Here is a 19,890-nt window from a genome sequence, read left to right on the forward strand (position 1 = left end):
AGGCTAGTTAGTTAGCCTATCTACCAACTCCCAGGTTGCATTCTTCTCAATCATAGAGAGTTCATCCTTCATGGCTTTCATCCTAGACTTATCCTCAACAGCATCTTCATACTTCTCTGATTCCATAATGCATAAGTTGCACTAAGCAAGTGCATAATCCAATTTCCTCCATTTTAAAGGAGTATGATCAATAGCTTGAGTGTCTCTCACATCTTCACATATTCTACTAGAAGATTCACATGAATGTGATTGTGAAGTGATCTATGCATCATCAATATCACATGAGGTTTCTCTCTGTGTAGTAGGTGACAAGCTATTGAGATGATTGGCTTCATCTTTTGTGATCTCACTTCTTGCTACATCAACAGATTTCCATTCACAGTTAGGCAATGAAATATACTTCTCTTTGCTTTCTTGCCAATCTCAAGCTGAATTTTCATCAAATATAACATCTCTTGACAAGATCAACTTCTTAAAGATTGGGTCAAAAATTCTATATCCTTTCTCACACTTTGCATATCCAACAAAAACTCCTTTGATATTCTTTGCTTCAAGTTTATGCCTTAGCTCAGATGGAATGTGAACATAACAAACTGAGCCAAAAACCTTCAAATGAGCAATACCTGGTTTCCTTCCACTATAGGCTTCAAAAGGGGTTATGTTGTCAAGGGATTTGGTAAGACATCGATTCAATATATAAACTGCAATGTGCATAGCTTCTACCCACAGATAGTAAGGCATCCCTTTATCATGTAGCATATACTTAGCCATTTCAACCACTGTTCTATTTTTCCTCTCCACCACTACATTTTGCTGTGAAGTGTGTGCAAGAGAAAGTTGTCTTTGAATGCCCTCTGTGTCACAGAATTGATTGAATTCAGCAGATAAGAACTCACATCCTTTATCACTTCTCAAACACTTCACCTTCAACCCATTTTGTAACTCAGTTGTTGCTTCGAACTTCTTGAAATAGGTGAAAGCATCATATTTGTATATGAGAAAGTACACCTATATCATTTTAGTTGCATTATCAACAAGCAGCATGAAATACTTATTTCCTCAAGTGGATTCATTTCTCATTGGTCCACTCAAGTCAACATGGACCAATTTAAGTGGAACACTAGCCTTTGTGCTTGACCTCTTAGAAAACTTTCGCTATGTTGTTTGCCATATTGACAGCCTTCACAGACTCCATCATACTCTTCTAGATATGGTAAACCATGAACCATGTCTTTATCTCTCAACAGTTGATTCCTCCAAAATGCAAATGACCTAATCTTATGTGCCAGGTCCAAGTGCAGTGAGTAAGAATGGCTTTTAACATAAGCTATTTCTCTAGCATTAAAGATAGGGGATAACATTTGTTTCCTTTCATTTTCACACTGATAATCTGACAATCAAGTGAGTGACTATCAAACACACTACACAATATCCTACCAAACACAAGATAGTACCCATGTTCATCCATTTGTCCAACAATGAGCAAATTCTTCTTTAAACCAGGTAAATACATGACTTCTCTGATGTATTTCTTCCCTTTATTGGTTTCAATTGCTAGTGATCCTATTCCCGCCACATCCACTAACACACATGTTGGCATTTGAACTTTCCATGCAACATTTATTTTTACATCAACAAGGAGATCTTGTCATATGATTGCTGCAACCATATTTTTATACTACTCTCCATTAACCTTTGTTTCAGCAACAACATAATTTGCATAAAACAAGTTTCCTGTCACTTCCATTTGGTTTGCACATTTTGCTTTCTGAACAGCTTTTCCTACAGTGCATTCTTTGGCCCAATGTCCAACGATTGTGACATTTGGATTTTCCTTTAGATCTACATTCACCATAATGGAACTTGGAACACACTTTGCACTAAGGTTTTGCACTCTCTTGACCCAGGTTAGAGAATGAGTACCATTCTGTGCAGCATTAGTGAATGACTTTTGCTGAAACTTGGGATTTGAGTCCCACTTCTTACCCTTTTTATTCCAATTTCTCTATGGCTTGAATGTGCTAAACTGAGCACTACCTCGATTTTTCCTTTTGGATTAACAGTGAGAAAAGCAAACGCTCTTTTAGTTGCATCAATGGAATGCAAATCAAACCTCTGCTCTTGACTCTTCAATATAGCTACAACTTCTTGTAATTCAATAGATTCCAGACTCTTTGTATTTTCTATCACTAAGCATATAGGATCATACACCTTAGTGAGACTAATTAGCTCCTTCTGAACTAATATCTCATTTGAAAGAATCTTGGTCCATCTAGTTGCTCGGATCTGTTTTTGATTTTTGCACTTCAAGTAACTGAACTTTGTGTTGATGTGTTTTACTATCACACTCACGAATCACATTTAGAGTCTTTATGGGCTGATTGTCAGTTGATGATCTGGTCATAAATTTGGCACAAGGCAAACCATCTAATGCATCAACACGCATGCATTCTTGCTTATCACCTGGATGTGTGTTAGCTTCAAACAACCTAAAAACAACTGTTTGATCTTCAACCCGAAATGTTAAAGTTCCGGCTTCAACATCAATAAGAGTCCGAGCTGTTGCCAGGAATGGGCGGCCCAAAATGATGGGTGTTGTCAAATCCTCATCCATGTCCAACACCATAAAATCAGCTGGTAAATATAGATTGTTAACCTTAACAATAACATCTTCAATGACTCCTCTAGGATAGGTAATTGAACGGTCAGCCAATTGAATAATGTTGGAGGTTGGCTTCAGCTTTCTTTCACCTAAATGTTTAAAAACAGAATAAGGCATTAAGTTTACACTAGCACCTAAGTCAATTAAAGCACTACTAAAATCACAATTTCTAATGGTGCAAGAGATAGTAAAACTCCCTGGATCTTTCTTCTTTGGAGGCAATTTATGCAATAAGACCGCACTGCATTGTTCTGTTAGAATCACTTTTTCAAAATCCACGAGCTTTTTTTTCTTTGTACAAACGTCCTTAAAAAACTTGGCATAAGATGGAATGTTTTTTATTGTATCAATTAATGGTAGATTAATCTGAACTTTAGCTAAAGTCTTCATAAAATCTGTCAACTGTTGATCTTTAGCTTTAGGCTTCAACCTTTCAGGATAAGGCATTGGAGGCACATAAACACGTTCTGCAGTTTTTGTGGTATCTTCTGCAGTATTTTCGGATCTGTCTTGTGGCTGCCCATAACTTGTAGAAATTGCAGAATCTGCAAAAATATTAGATTTTGCAAAATTTCTCGAATCTATTTGTGGTTGTGGTGCTGCCTACGAATTTTAAGCGCAGTTTTCATGTCTGTTGTCATAACTTTTGCCAGACCGTAAAGTCTGTATAATGTTGCATTCTTCTCGTCCTCTTGGATTAGGTATTGTTTGGCTGGGAAAAGTACCTGATGCTCTTTCTAAAACTTGCAATGCAATCTGCTCAATTTGTTTTTCCATATTTTTCATTGATGCATGTAGATTTTGGATTTCTTGACTGGTAGTATTTGCTTACTTTTCAATTGCAATCTCCCAAGTAGCCTTAGGTGCAGCAGGTTGTTGTACCTATTGTTGAAATTGTGGCTTTGCATGCTGATCTCTATCCCACTTTAAATTAGGATGATCTCTCCAACCCGGGTTATAGAAATTTGATTATGGGTTATTTCGGGGACGTTGAAAATTGTTAAATGCCTTAACCTATTCTGCTACAAACTCCGGATAAGCAACTTTATGTGGACAGCTAAAAAAATCATGGGTTGTCATGCTGCAAATACTGCAGGCAGCTTGTAAAGGCTGTTGTACAGCAACCTGTGAACTTGGAATTCTTTGTAATAACATGTCAAATTTTGCATCAAAATTTTCAAGGTTTTTCTCCATTTTTTCAATTTGTGCCGACACATGTGGAGAACCATTAGACATCTCAAAAACTGACCTAGATTGTGGCTGCTCAATTGCCCATTGCTGTGTATCTGTTGCCATTTTTTCAAATAACAAACAAGCTTCTTGTGCATTTTTATCCTTGTACGAACCTCCGCATGAAGCGTTAACAAGAGTTTTTGTTGTTATATTTAACCCTCTGAAAAATATATGCATTCGATCAGTATTGTTAATACCAGAATGCGGACATTTTCTAATCAACTCTTTGAACCATTCCCACGCCTCATGAAACTCTTCATTTGGTTTTTGGGCAAAAGATAGAATCTGAGTTTTCATGTCAAGAGTCTTTGAAGCTGGATAATACTTGCTTAAGAATTTTTCACTGAATTTTTCACATGTGCGAGGAGCCATCTCCTTGCTTGATCTTTCAAAGTGTATGGAAATAAACGGAGCTTAATAGATTCAGATGAAAATCCTCTCACCAAAATATTCTTGCATCCCATTAAAAATTCTGCAATGTGCATGTTAGGATCATCAGTTGAGAACTCATGAAATGTAGGTAGAATATTCAACATGTGTTGCTTTATTTCGAATGTAGACCCTTCCTCCACTTGTGGATAAGTAATGCAACTTGGTATGTTAGTGGCATGAGTCGTTAATGAATCCCCTAAAGGTTGACCAGCCTCTAGAATAACAAAAGCCATATTTTTTTCACTGTGCAGATCCTCAGAAAATAAAGATTGCAGAAAAGTCCCCTGCAAAGAAGGAATCCACTGCAAAGTTTGTTCCCTGCGTCTCCTCCTTAAAGATTGCTCAAGTTCTGGATCAAATGGAATCAAATTTTGTGCTATTGATCTAGTTCTAACCATGCACAAATTGTTGTAATCTGCAGTACTATTGTAATCTGTAAAATAAAATAAAACGAAATTTAATTTTTTTTTTTTTTTTTTTTTTGTGTTTATAGACAGCAATAACTAACTGTAAATCTAATTAGAATGAATTATTTTAAATAATCCCCGGCAGCGGCGCCAATTTCTTGATAGAGATTTTACCACAAACGCAAACGGGTTAAAAACTCCTATATTACTTGCAAGAATGACAAGGTTGTTGTAGTATAAACGGTTCTCGCAAGGTCGTTCTCCACAAGGATTATTAAATAATTCGAAACTAGCCAAATTCCAATTAATTATTATAAAGCAGAAAATTGAGATGATTGGTTTTATAATCTACTTAAATTCAAACGAATTTAATTAATAAAAATAAACTAATCTGCAATATTAAAGATGAAAGGGAAAGAAAACTGTTCTGAAAAAAAAATCAAATTAAGAAAGCATTAGGGTTCCACCATGACCTAGCAATCCTATGTATTTTTACCAATTACTTATGATCTACACATGCCACTTTGAAGGTTAGGTTTTCCTAATTTATATTCTACTTGGAACCTCTAACATAGAACATATATCTAACATGCAACCCGTCCGGACGTTCGGATCAAATCTGAACATGAAAAACTCATTATGCTTTATGAAAACCCTTTGAAAAACCATGCAACCCTTAAGATGTGGTGTTCATCTTAAGTGAAATTACAATTATTAATCACTAGAAGCTAGCATCAATTTCAGGGAACTTTCCGACCAAAATTGCATCAAATTACTTTTCTAAAGATCCTAATGGTGATCAGGCATTAAGACAATTAGATAGTTTTAATCACGATGATCAATAATTCAAAGTGCACATGCAAACAATCATAAGCAATTGAATAAAAATTATATATTCATGCTAAGGCTCAAGGCTTCGCCCTAGCAAAAGGAATTAGTTACGAATATTCATAATTGAAATCATAGAAAATATTATTAAGAATAAAAGGAATGAAAACACCCTAAAGTAGAAAATCTCAAAAAATCGTAGCCAAGTTCTCTGTCTCCCCAAAGTAGCATAAAAGAAAGCATCCCCCCAAACCTAGAACTGGCCAAAGCCTTTTAATATCTCTCTAAAACCAGCGCACAAACCCTAACAATCAAGTATTTTATTCCCACTAAGAAACTAAATAATAATAAAATAAAATAGAAAATAAAGTCCTAATCAAACTAGGAAAAGTTGCACAAAAACTGTTCAGCCACGTTTTAGCCTCAAATCTCCTCTAAATCCGGCCCAATATAGCTTTTTTTAAAGATAAGAACGTTCTGAACACATCTCCAGAAGGCCACGAACCCATCCGAGGTCATCTTGGGCTCCAAAAACGCAAGTTAAACCCAAAACGTCACTATTCCAGCACTGCGCATTGCTCCTTTATTTTATTGCCAGAAAATCATCGCTTGGTAGAAAAATCTGATATTTTGATAGGATCAAGCCAAGTGACTCATGAATGTCCTCCAATTGGAATTACTCCAAAATTCATCCATTTGGCCATGTTTTTCTTCAGAAGAAGTCAAAAGTCTTATATTAGAAATACAATTCAAAATATCAAAATTCTTCTAAAATATTAACCAAAGTATACTAATAATAGGATAAAATATATAATATAAAATATACTCATCAAATCTCACCAAATATCTTCATTTAATTAATCAGATCATTTAAATGAGTAAGATACCCGGATAAGGATTCATCATCATGCATTCTAGTGTATTCAAATTCTCTCTAAGATTTTGAAGTTTCACAGACCTTACCTCATCACCACCATGGTATTCTCCATATAACAGATCCCATGCCATTTTTACCAAGTCTGCGTTTGCAATCCCAGGAAAGATCTAATCGGAAACTGCACTTTGAATGATGCCGAGAGCTTTTGCATCTTTCATGAAGATTGCAACCATTTTCTCATCATTTTCATCATCAATGTATGTGTCTTCCTCAGTCTTCATCTTCTTCTTCTTTGAATCAGGAGTCGTAATACCTTTCTCTACCAGATTCCATAGCCCATGTGACTTGAAAATGGTGATCATTTTAATTCTCCAGAACTCATAGTTCTCATTGAAGAAGATCGAAGTCCGAACTTCAGCACTCCCAGATCCAGCCATCGCGAGCTTGAGTGTACCCCAAAACACGTAGTTCTTAGATCACAAACAGACTTCGGTGAACTTTACTTGACCTTGAGTGAGCCTAGATATAGCTCAGAAAACCCAACGTTGGTGATGATTTAATTCATAATTCACGCGCAATTCTAATTGCAACCTAGCTCTGAGGCCAATAGAGGAGCACTTCTCTTTTCATTGATTGCTTACACCATTCTCTCTCTCACACAAGTTGTGTAGAGGGAATATTACCGTTAGAAACCAACTTGCTAGATCATTCTCACACTAGAACTTGATTTCAGCTACATATCTAGCTAATAACTAGGATCAAATGACACATGACACTCATGGCCTTATATATGAGATTCTTACACTTGTCATTCTTTGACACAAATGAATACACCATTTAAAATCAAAACTTATTGACTAATACTATCAGCTCACAACTTATAATTCAACAGGTTGGCCATGGCCATCCATCGAGTTCAAAGCCACATATGTGATAAAAAGACCTGCAATTGCAAATCGCCAAGCAACCATTCATAAGTAGGCAATTGTCAGTTATGCTAAACATCAATGAATCCACTGACCTTTATTTTCCACAAGCAAACAGAAAACACCATTCCGATAAAATTTTGAATCTAGCTCAATCTCAATCGGATGCATTTTCTGAATGTCTTGTTTAGTAAAAAGAAAACAAGTGCAAAGTGCCCCAAATTTTAGCACATTTCTATACCTAAACCTTAAGTGGTCATTGCCCACACAAAGTAACCATCTCAGAGATTCTTATTTGCTAACCAATCGTTCCTGCGAAGTCACCCACATAATAATCACATTAATGAACTTTTGAGACAATGTGCAACATAACAAACCCTCATTTTTAGTAAAGGGCCACCCCAAGCTAACAAGGCTCTCCGCGCAAGGGTCGGAGGGAAATGTCTTTCGTATTTACAAAGAGACTTTTCCACAACTCGAACCCATGACCTTTTGGTTACGAAGGACCAATATTTGCGTTGAGTCAACTCTCGCCCTCAAACCCTCATTTGTAGGAATTGTTGGAAATTTGCTAGTACTCAGTTGTTGCTACTCTTATGTTGTTAATCATGAGTCCCATGGTTTTCATCGTTAATGATCCAGACTTCGTGATTAACACGAGAACTGAAATGCCTAATCAATCTCAGCATGTTTTCACTTTCCGTTAACGCAATTTAAAAAAGGACATAATAGAATCGAAACATAGTATCTGAAACAGTAGCATTCAAGGTTCAATTCTAGGAATGAAATAGGACATGATTTACAATATACTCTTATGTTTTCAAATTTTAGTGGATGAAAAAAAAAATCACATAAAGCTGTAAGAAATATTCTGGAATCACAACAACAAGACATTAGGATCACGAATATAATGAATCGAATCAATATAAAATAAGGATGAACTAATTATATTGAACTGATATGTAGAATACATAAGACATGACTCTTCTGGATGACAATGGAATCTGCATATGCATAACAATGTCTTCTACTCTCTCCAAATTATATGTTCATGCTATGAATGGGGTTTAGAACATAATATAATGATTATTGTAAGAGCAGGGACAATCCTTGTATAGCTGCTAGGATATCTCTCAATTAAGCCTGTTATTAAATGAGAAATACCATAATCACAATTATATGTTATATCCCACCGTAATAAGTCTTTACTAAATAGGGATCATGTAATAGGTTAATCAAAGGTTAAGACTATTGTTCTAACTATATTGGGCCATAAAATCACTTGGATAATGGTCACCTAATAATAAGTTACTCAAAAATCAAGTGATTGATTGACAAGTCATTGATACTCACAATTATGTTTACACGGGCAACATGTGGAAGAAAAAGTACTGGCTTGACCTGAGTGGTAATAACTTTGTCGATGGTGACTTTAGTTATGGAAAGCTTAAGGAAACAGAATGCTGGATCTCATTATGGTGCAACTTCCTTGCATTTTTTATGAACATAGTTCTAAAATTGAAGATGTGCAATGAGAAGATGAAATTTAATTGATACCTGCCAAACAATTCCAATTGTCATATGTTTTTCAATGTTGCAGAGTTTGCTTACAAACCAAATAGCTATAAGTATAGTGGTATTTATCTACTTTCGTTTGAAACTGTCCAAAGTTCAAATCCACTCTTCACTTGGGTAAAAAGATGAAAAAAGTTGCCCAAAAGTGTTGTCTGTGAAAGAAATGGGTAGACTTTGGGACAATGCTTGGCATTTTTCTGGATGTTTGTGGTGGTTCAGAAAAGACCTTGGTTTTTATTTTCTGAGGGTAATAGTTTTTGGCCAGTTTAAGCCATCTTTTTTATGCTTATAAAGAAAAAGAACTATCGTTTGATCAAGACCATTAAATATCTGTTGTGAAATATGGTTCCGGCCGCCCACTCTTCCGGTTTTGCATGTCTTTGTTCTCTTTAGTCAGTATTATTTTGTTTTCTTAAAATGATGTATCATCTGGAAATTTCAAGTTAAATCTACCACCATGGTTCTACATGTAAATACACAATTGATAGAGATAAACCTTGTTCTTGCTGCTGTTACATATTTTCTTTAATCGTTGTTATGGGAGGTCAAAGATTTTGCTCAGAGGATAAATTCAGACTGGCCAGAAAGGATGCAAGAGATCCTATCTTTAGGTCAGGAAAGGAGCATGTACCATTTTTCATTAATGGAAATGATTCTTTCCAAATATATGCTTGTATGTTTTCTATCTTCTTATTCTTTTGTTCCCTTTTCAAAGCTTGTACCGTTGTTTTTTTTTTTCCTATACATAATACTCTTGTCACATGAGTAAATCTGTGCTAAGATATTTTCGTTACTTTCTTTTGGTAAGTCTAAGGTTACAAACGCTTTATTTGTGTATATGTATGAGCTTTACATGTTCCTCGTTTCAAATAGCTTTTGAACCTAATGACATGACATGTTCCTTATGACCAAGGGTGGAGGGCCAGTGCTAATCCCGCCGTTTCTGTGGAACTTATGTAGGCAACCCCATATGACGTTTGTGTTTTTTAACATTCCTCTTTACGATACGATATTCATATAAGTAAGTAGTTAAGGAATGAAAGTGAGAACCTGTTTCCATATCTTCTACTTGTGGTTTGCCGAACTACTCATTGTTTCATCGGCCGAAGTATATTATGCATTAATTTTTTTTTTTCATATTTCTGCTTATTCATAATTAGCAGTTTTGTTTCTGTCATTTTATTTTCTTACCGAGAGGATTTGATATTGATATCACCCTCTTCCCTTTTCACTCAAGTTAGCCGTGCATTAGCTATTTGATTACTGATATTCCCTCACTCAGACAAGATTTATTCCACAAGCAATAGTATCATACCAATGCTAAATCTTTGATCTATATTTCAATTTCTTTCATTTTGGAACTCCCGAGTGCATATCTGTTTTATCCGCTCCTGAATCGTATGTTCGTCACGGAAGGATCCAAACCAGCCACAAACAATAAATTTAGAGCACTTACTAATTCTACTTCACGTTGCGTATCACTCATTATTTTCTCTTGTGCATACAGGAGCATATCCAGAGTGGAAACGGCTCAAACAAACCTCTATCGGCCCAAGGCTGGAACAATTTTGACCAGATGCTAACAGGCTTCCATGAGTTGCACTATTCTCTTTTATTAGGACCCAAACATATCTTCTTTTTTTTCTTCATAATTTAATCAACTTCGTTAGTTGGGGTAATTAGCTAGAGTTGGATTTTGAGCAACTGTTTGTATTCTAGGGGAATAAATATATAAAAAAATTAATAATTTTGCCTTTCTTTTCATGAGCCAAAGTTGAAAGATCATAAAATATAAATTCTTTGTGCTTTTGTTAACAAAGCAGCTATACATAACGAACAACTAGACAGTCACTAGCCGAATCTAATCTTGTCAAGAGTTGGTTTTTAACGAAGATGTGGAAAGGCCAGTTCTGCAATGTTCTCAATGTTAATGTACCAAAGTCTCTGTAACTTGATTGATAAGTTCTTGCATGTTTCTCAAGGAAATTTACTGAATCAGTATAAAATGATACACTTAGTAAAAGGGGATAAAAAGGACCTAACTCATCAAAGATAATCTAAATAACGTCATGCCCCTAAATGAAGCACATTACTTTCACTAAATCATAACTTCTAATTGCACTCTTCCATCTCCTTTTTCTCCAGCCGAAAGAGAGCATGGCTTCCGATCGGTAGATGCACGAGCTAAAAAGATTGAAAAAAAAACACAGCATGTATTAGTCACAAATTTAAAGACAATGAGATAGACCAAATCGATAATAATCATGATGGTAATGATGTCATATCATTACACTACTTAAAGTTTACACATCAACCATTCTTCATTGCGTGATCAACGCCACCTTCACATAAAGCCAATCATTACACAGTTCAAGAATTTGTAGTACGTGTATCTCCATGACCTGATGAATATCAAACTCCCACAAACTCCCCAAAACCCAACAACAAATCCAAGAGCTAAACTCATATAAAATCCCAGTGTTATAAACCCATCATTCTCTTCAACTTGATCCCTGAACACTGGTTGTTCCTCTGGATTTGTTTCCTCAGGAGAGCACAACTGTTAAAGTGGAATTCCACACAACAAAGGAATCTCATCAAAATCAGAGGGCTCATAGGTTTGGAGCTAAGATCCCATTGGATTTTTTTCCAGACAGGTTGTTGTTTGACAAGTCCAAGACACCAAGGTCATAAATTTGAAGAAGACTTGTTGGAATTCTTCCATAATTTTGGTTTCTTGAAAAATCAAGGAATTGTGAAGAAGCCAACTTCCCGATCTTTGGAGTGATTTGACCTGTCAAATTGTTTCTCGATAGGTTTAAAGAAACCAAACCAACAAGATCTGTGATTTCATTAGGAATCTCCCCAGTTAACCGATTGTTGGATAAATGAATACTCTTTACAAGCCCCAGAGTACTTATGTATTTGGACATTATGCCTTTCCATATCAAGGATGTTTCTTCATCATAATTAGTGTTGTAGACATACACCCCTCCCACATTAACGTCATACGCATGACAGACGGTTAGACTTAAATTTCATGTTTCGGCCAAATTAGTTAAATTGTTAAAGCATTTGGGTATACTTTCAAAGTTATTGTTTATCGAGAGTGTAAACACGAAAATCCTGCGACAAATGACAAGAGAGCACGTGTACAAAGAATATTTTTATTAGTGTAATTTAGGGTTACAATCTCTTTACAACTTGATCCTCTGATTCAATCTCCGAAATGTAAGGTGTAGTGTTGCTGATCCAAGGGTCACAATGACTTGATCTTGGATGAACGAATGCCGCAAGGTTTTGGCTTTTGGAAATGGAGGAACCAGCATGTGTAGGGGTGCTTGGCGGTTCTTCACGGGTTTGACAAAGAACGCATAGGGTTTTCTAAGTCTTCTTGAGTGTTTAAGTGTTTGGGGGGTTTGAGTGCTTTAGAGCTTCAGAGTTTCAAAGCTTTAGCGTCTGGGCGTGAATGATTTTCTGGACCTCTTTCTTTGTCTTGGAGCCTTATATTTATAGACTCTTCAAGCCTTGACTACATATAGATTTGGCCTTGATTGTGGGTTTAATTAATTGACGAAAGAACCAAGACTTGATTGTGGCCTTGATTAATTAACGAAAGAACCAGGACTCGATTTGTGGGCTAGTTCATGATTTGACTCCATCAATTAACATTTGATTTAATTAAATTAAAATCAAGTAATTCATTTCCTGCCAAGTGTTGACAAGTGTCCTTCTTGATGACTCGTCTGATTTTGATGAGTCATATCCATGTGTAAGATTTGTGAGACACATGGTGCATGCCACGTATGCCCTAGCATGTCGAAATTTTAATGTGTTGGTGAACATTTATTTCACCGAAATTTTGATATCTACAAATGCCCTCACTTCAAGGTGCATCGTATGCATGTGCTTATCACATGTAGAATATTTGTTTTGAAGTCCCTCACATAGTGAATGTATTTGACCACTATGCTTTGAAGTCCTTCAACATAGATGTCAATTCAAGGGCAATAGAGGCTTCATATGGAATTGAGCTAGAAGGTTCTTCAAATGCCATAAAGGCTTGGTCTTGAATTTGGCTGGAAATTTTTTCAAGGATCGTCAAGGCTTGTTCTTAAATGAAACAAGACCACGAGGAGTTTCACGTGGCTGGTGATCCTCGTCTTTGGTAGTGGATGAATCAACACGTGTTTGTTGTGCTTGTTGATTCTCCATGAGCTTGATGAAGAACAAGTGTTTGTTTTGGCTAGAGAGCTTTCTAAAGTCGAATTTGATTCAAGGGTGGCGCACACTTAATCTTGAAGAGGATTTGTGATTTCTTCCGTTGAAGCTTGTTCTTGAACAATCGAGACCACAAGTAGTGTGACGTGGCTAGTGATCTTTGGCTTTGTTGGGGATAAATCGGCACATATTTGTTGTGCTTGTTGATTGTTGATGAAGAACACAAGTGTATGCTTTGGCCAGAGAGCTTTTTGGTTTCCTCCAAAAGTTTAGCTTTGCACAATTCTTTGGAGTCGAATTTCATCCAAAGGTGGTTGACACTTGATCTTGAATCAAACTTGTGATTTCTTCAAAGGTCGTTAAAGCTTGTTCTTGAACAATTGGGACCACGAGTAGTGTCACGTGGTTGATGATCTTCGGCTTTGTTGAGGATGAATCGACACGTATTTGTTGCGCTTATTGATTCTCCATGAGCTTGATAGAGAACTTTGCTTTGGCCAGAGAGATTTCTGGTTTCCTCCAAAGGTTTGGCTTTGCTACATTTCTTTGGAGTCGAATTTGATCCAAGGGTGGTTGACACTTGATCTTGAATCAAACTTGTCATTTCTTCAAGGGTTGTCGAGGCTTAATCTTGAATGAAATTGGACCAGGAGGAGTTTCACGTGGTGTGTGGTCTTCAGCTTTGTTGGGGATGAACCGGCACGTATTTGTTGTGCTTGTTAATTCTCCACGAGTTTGATGAAGAGCACGATTGTTTGGATGCTTGAGAGAGTTATGGATGTTCAAGTTTTGACTTGCTTCCTTTTGCTCTCCCGCTCATGAATGAGTGCCAATTATTTATAGAAAAAGAATTGGGCTCAATTTGAAAGACCTAATTGGAGCATTAGGCTCACCATGCTTCTTTGTGCCATCGGGCATACATACATATGTACACACACGGGGCACCATCACCATTTTCCCCCTTTTTTTTTTTTTTTTTCATATCTTCTTCCTTTTTTGGAAATTATGTATCGTCTCTTATTTTATTTCTTTCTTTTCTTGCTTTACACACTCCACTGTCACTCAATTTTCTTCTTTACTTTTTATTACCATATTTGCCTCCACGCGGACTGCACGGACCTTCCTTCTTCATTCTTGATTTTAGACGGAAAGATTCACGCTCTTTGTTCCTGATTTTGAACAAGAAATCACGCCGCCTTTTGATCTTCTTTTCCTAATTTGGAGGATTTGATTAGGGTTTGACCTGTGTGGATTTTTTTTTTATTATATTGGGCATAACCTTAACAAACTCTTCACAGCCGTATCCATGGCTTTAAAAGTTGTTGTCGTATCCATGGCTTCGAGGAAGAAATCGCGCACCGTGTCGAAATTTCATCATCTTCAACATTTTTACGTCGCTTTGGAGGTTGATGAGAGCTTCTCTGCCTCCTCTTTGATTGATCAACTTGCAGATGAGGTGTATGTCTTTTGTGTCGCTTCCTTAGAGTGACCTTGATCCATCCTTCAACTTTATTTAGCTTGACTTACACGGTTTTAGAGCATGCCCCCAGCAATCGAGGTGATGATATTGAGTTAAAAGAGCCAAAAGTGACGGTGGTAGGGTTTGACTCCACCACATCGTTTAGATCTAGTTCGATGATTCTTTCTTGGGCCAGCTTCATGATAAGATCTTTCAACACGAAGCACTTTTCCACTGGATCACTAATGAACAGTATCTTGGGTTGTCAGTGCGATTCATCTCTTCAGGCCATTTGCACTCTGGAAACTCGATCAACTTCTTTTGGAGCAAATCTTCCAACATAGGAACGACGTCTAAGTCGGGAAAATGATATTTTTTTCTCTTCTACTCTTTTAAGTGTACGTCGTGGCCTTTCTTGGACTTGACTTGACTCAGCCTTCTTCACACCCTTCTTGTCTTATATCGATGGCTCAAATGGACCAACACTTATCTCCATAAACTCCGTGATGGGTTTCTTTGAAAATGACATCTTGTGACCAATTGTATCATTCCTTTCATCATGGCTTTTGATGCTTAACTCCATGTCATAAGCTTAAGTGGCTACTTCAAAGGTACGAGGTTTGATCCCTTAAAGGATGTACTACAAACCCCAATGCATTCCTTGTATGCACATCTCTACAAAAGACAACTTCGAGAGATGATCCTTGCAATCAAAGCTTAATTCATGCAATGGCTGATGTAGTCAACCACTCGCTTATCCCTTTGTTGCTTTCTGTTGGCGAGCTCCATCATGTTGATGGTGCGACGTGTGTTGAAGAAGTGGTTGAGAAATTCTTTCTCCATTTGTTCCTAACTGTCAATTCACTCTAGTTCCAGGTCTATGTACCAGTTGAATGCGGTGCCTCAAAATGAGCGAACAAATTGCTTCACAAGGTAACCGCCATCTGTACCAGTGCTATTGCATGTCTCGATGTGTTGTTTAGGGTTGCCTTTTCCATCGAACTGCAAGAATTTGAGAGGTTGGTACCTAGTTAGCATTCGAAGAGTATCAAGTTTCTTCGTGTACCGCTTGAAGTACATAAGTGAATTTTGGGAAGCACCTTCATATTGTGCTTTGATAGTGTTGGCGATCATGTCTTGGAGTTGTTGGATTGACAAAGACGCCACTAAAACGGAATCAGGCTTTAACTGCTTCTTCCAGTCGAAGGTAAATTCTTGACACACCTCTTGCTCTAGATGAGGTGCACATTTGCTTAACTCCTCGCCATGCCTTTCTTCTAGCTTGCTTATAAGCGACCCTATTTGCATGTCTTTCTCCTCAACAATCTTTGTCAGCATCTCGATTGCTTGAGTTATTTAAGCCAGTTGTTCATCAGCAGAAATAACTCCCACCATCATCACCTACATGGAGCCTAGGTATGAGCGCGCTTTTAAGCTTACACTGAAGACATGTAATGGTGACCGCTCAGCTGGATTCTTGGATTTTGGCGAGCACATTTCACTACTTCAAGAGACGAGCTTCTTTGCCCCTTGTGAAGTAGTAGAGATGATCGGCTTGTGCTTTTGACGTACTTCACGTGATTTAAATGGATGCACCATGGCAACAATAGCCTTTGACTTGCTTCGGTTAATGAAGTTGATGGCTGGTTAATTCTCACGATGACCTTCATGTGATTTTGGTGGAAACATCATCGAAGTGGTGTATCGTGTTGCATTCATCTTGCCTCGTGAGACGATGTCAACCAAGTCGCGCTTCGTTGCCAAATATGTCATGCTCTTTTCTGCATGCACGGGTGCAACTTGAAGCTTCATTGAGGTCGTCGCTTGGATTAGAGATGAGTCACAACATGATGAAGAAGTATCCAAGCGATGGTTGCTAGTCAGCAATTCGTGGTATAACCCCATGCTTGAGTTTGTGTCTGAATTCTTTGAAGCTGAAGAACACCGCTTATCAATTCAAGAAGTCCTCCTACGTGTTGCAGAAGCAAGCTTTGGTTCCCCGAGAGAGGCTAGGTTGATGACAGGCTTGCACCTTTGACACTTCTCTTGCTCCCTTAGCAGCACTAACTTGGAAGTGGCTTGAAGCATGGTCACCGTCTTTGCCTTGCTTCGTGTCATGATGCCAATAGATTTTTCACTTGTAACAAAAGTGCTAACGCTCATTCCTTTGGTTGCGATAGCAGCTTGTTCCTTTTTTCAAGCCATTGGTTTCAACGGTGTATGAATTTTGAACGGAGAAAAAGATAAGAGGCAGAGATTGTCCCACTAAGCGTGCCAAATTTGTAAACACGAAAATCCTGCAACAAATGACAAGAGAACATGTGTACAAAGAATATTTGTATTAATGTAATTTAGGGTTACAATCTCTTTACAACTTGATCCTCTGATTCAATCTCTGAAATGTAAGGTGTAGTGTTGTTAATCCAAGGGTCACAATGACTTGATCTTGGATGAACGGATGTCACAAGGTTTTGGCTCATGACAATGAAGGAACCGGCACTTGTAGGGGTGCTTGGTGGTTCTTCATGGGTTTGACGAAGAATGCGAAGGGTTTTCCGAGTCTTCTTGAGTGTTTAAGTGTTTGGGGGGTTTGAGTGCTTGAGAGCTTCAGAGTTTCAAAGCTTCAGCGTCTGAGCGTGAATGATTTTCTGGACCTCTTTCTTTTCTTGGATCCTCCTATTTATAGACTCTCCAAGCCTTGACTACATAAAGATTTGGCCTTGATTGTGGGCTTGATTAATTGACGAAAGAACAAGGACTCGATTTACAGGCCGATTCATGATTTGACTCCATTAATTAACATTTGATTTAATTAAATTAAAATCAAATAATTCATTTTCCACCAAGTGTTGACATGTGTCCTTCTTGATGACTCGTCCAATTTTGATGAGTCACATCCATGTGTACGATTTGTGAAACACTTGGCGCATGCCATGTATGCCCTGACATGTTGAAATTTTAATGTGTTGGTGAACATTTATTTCACCCAAATTTCGATGTCTACAGTGATATCCATAATTTGAATGTGTTTTAGATCACATAACTGCAAGGGAATGCTTCCATAAAAGTAATTAGAACAAAGGATAAGGATAGCCAAATTTGGAAGTCCAACCCCTAACCATTCAAGTATCATTCCTGATAAGTTATTTTCTCCAACATCAAATACAGTTAGATTTCTACAATTCTTCAAGGATGAAGGCAATTGTCCCACAAATCCAATCTTGTTTAGCTTCAGTGTTTGAATTGAAAATAAAGAGCCCGTTATGGTAGGAATTTTTCCAAAAAGAGCATGTCACTCAAATCTAGAATGACTGGATTTGCAAAATGTGTCCAACAATCTAGAAGTTGTTCATAAAAATTGTTGCTTCAGAGATCAAGAAAGGTTAAATTATTAACACTGTTTGGAAAAAAAAAAAAAAAAAAACCCCATGAAAGCTTATTGTTGGAGAGATCTAGAATTACCAATTTCGAAAGGAATGAAGGAATTGGTTCTTCCAATTATTTCCAACTCAAGTTCACTCGAGTAATGGAATATAAGAGAAACTTAAAACTTGCTTAACTTCAGAGTTCCGATTGAACCTAAAGTCAGTGAGTTCCCTAAAGGTCTCGTGTTATAGGGAGGGAAGCATGTACATTTAAGGCATATCACCCCCTCTCTGTTGGTCGATGTGGGATCTTACAATCCACCCCACTTAAAGGGAACCTGACATCCTCACCGGCACATCCGCATCAAAAGGCAACTTCCTAGAAACAAAACCATGAAGGAATGGTAAGCCTAGAGCAGACAATATCGTGCTACGGCGGAGCCGCTCATGGTTTTGTTTCTGGGAACTCACACGAGAACTTCCCAGTGGGTCACCCATCTTGGGAATGCTCTCGCCCGAACTCGTTCAACTTTGGAGTTCCGATGGAATCCGAAGCCAGTGAATTCCCAAAATGCCTCGTGCTATAGGGAAGGGAGCATGTACATATGAGACACAGCATCCCCTCTCCGTTGGTCGATGTGGGATCTTACAATCCACCCCACTTAAGGGGAACCCGGCGTCCTCGCCGGCATATCTAATTGAGGTTTTCCTTCTTCGTGCTAGAATATGTTTAGTATAATGGCACAAGTAAGGGTGTCGAATCCACAGGGACTAATTGGACCTATATAATCACTTGTTTTGCAAGAACTTTTTACTAGAGAAATAAAACTAATCAATGTAGGCAGATTTGTTGTTGTAACTTGAAAGCATAAGGAAATGAAGTAAACACAAATAAATGAATCAACAACTAATAAAATGAGATAGTACCAATGGAGATGAAGCTAGGGATTCGATTTTACCATTGCTAACCCAAGGCCATGTTTGTTAAATCAGTTTATACTCAGTCATCTACCTATTTCTTGAGTTTGTTTCACTTAGATATGATCAACCATATGATGTGTGGATTTGATCAAATGTCTCTAATCATGAGCCTAATTGTGATGTGCAACTTTGGTTCCTAATCAAGAATATGTAGTGCACAAGAAACTTTCACAAAACCAAAGGGAACACTCAGCAGGATGTTTGCAAAACATTCCCTTCATTCATTCACATATCCACCAAGATTATGCATGATGTGTGCTTTAATCTTGGCTAAACAACCTGTGGTTAATTCAAATGATGATCAAGCATTAAAATCAACACACTAAGTCACAATTAAATCGGAGAATGAAACAAGAAATAGATAAATTAAATGAGAATTCTGAATTAACTACATGGCAATCTTGCAAGGCTACATCGAATCCCTAGAGAGAGATTAGTTACACTTCATGTTTACAAAAGGTTTGACATAAAAATATATAACATGAGTGAACATAGGATTAAGAAGAAAGAACCCTTGAAGCAAAACTGATGTTGAAATCCCTTAAGAGTTGCCTTCGGTGTTGGTGCTCCAAGTGTGTTGTAAATGAAGGTGGAGCGGCTAAGGTTGAATGGTTTCTGCAAATGGGAGAGTGTATGGAATGGAATGAAACCGAGAAGAGATTGTGTAGAAATGGAATGGGAGCTTGCGGCAAAGGGGAAGATTGGATGTGTTTGTGGTGTCTTGTGTATGAAAATGAGATGTGATTTTTGTGTATGAATGCATGGGTTTTTATAGGGGGAATGGGAGAATATGTGGGTGATTGTTTAAGAGTGAATGTGGTTGTTATGATTGAGAGTGCATGTGGATGAAATAATGATGGAAAAAGAGCTAGGTTGTTGGTGTGTGAATGCATGTGTTGAATTTGTGATGCAATGATGAAAGAG

The 19,890-nt window shown here is 37.5% G+C and overlaps 2 pseudogenes; one reads left to right on the forward strand and one right to left on the reverse strand.

The window, feature by feature from the left end:
* The first annotated feature begins 4,088 nt into the window (after positions 1-4,088).
* LOC137735819 (small nucleolar RNA R71) lies at positions 4,089-4,188 on the forward strand (annotated as a pseudogene).
* Positions 4,189-11,243: 7,055 nt separating this feature from the next.
* Positions 11,244-18,964, reverse strand: LOC137734325 (receptor-like protein EIX2; annotated as a pseudogene).
* Between the last annotated feature and the right edge of the window lie 926 nt (positions 18,965-19,890).

Source organism: Pyrus communis, chromosome 5 (genome assembly GCF_963583255.1).
Source record: "Pyrus communis chromosome 5, drPyrComm1.1, whole genome shotgun sequence".
In the NCBI taxonomy this organism is placed as follows: Eukaryota; Viridiplantae; Streptophyta; class Magnoliopsida; order Rosales; family Rosaceae; genus Pyrus; species Pyrus communis.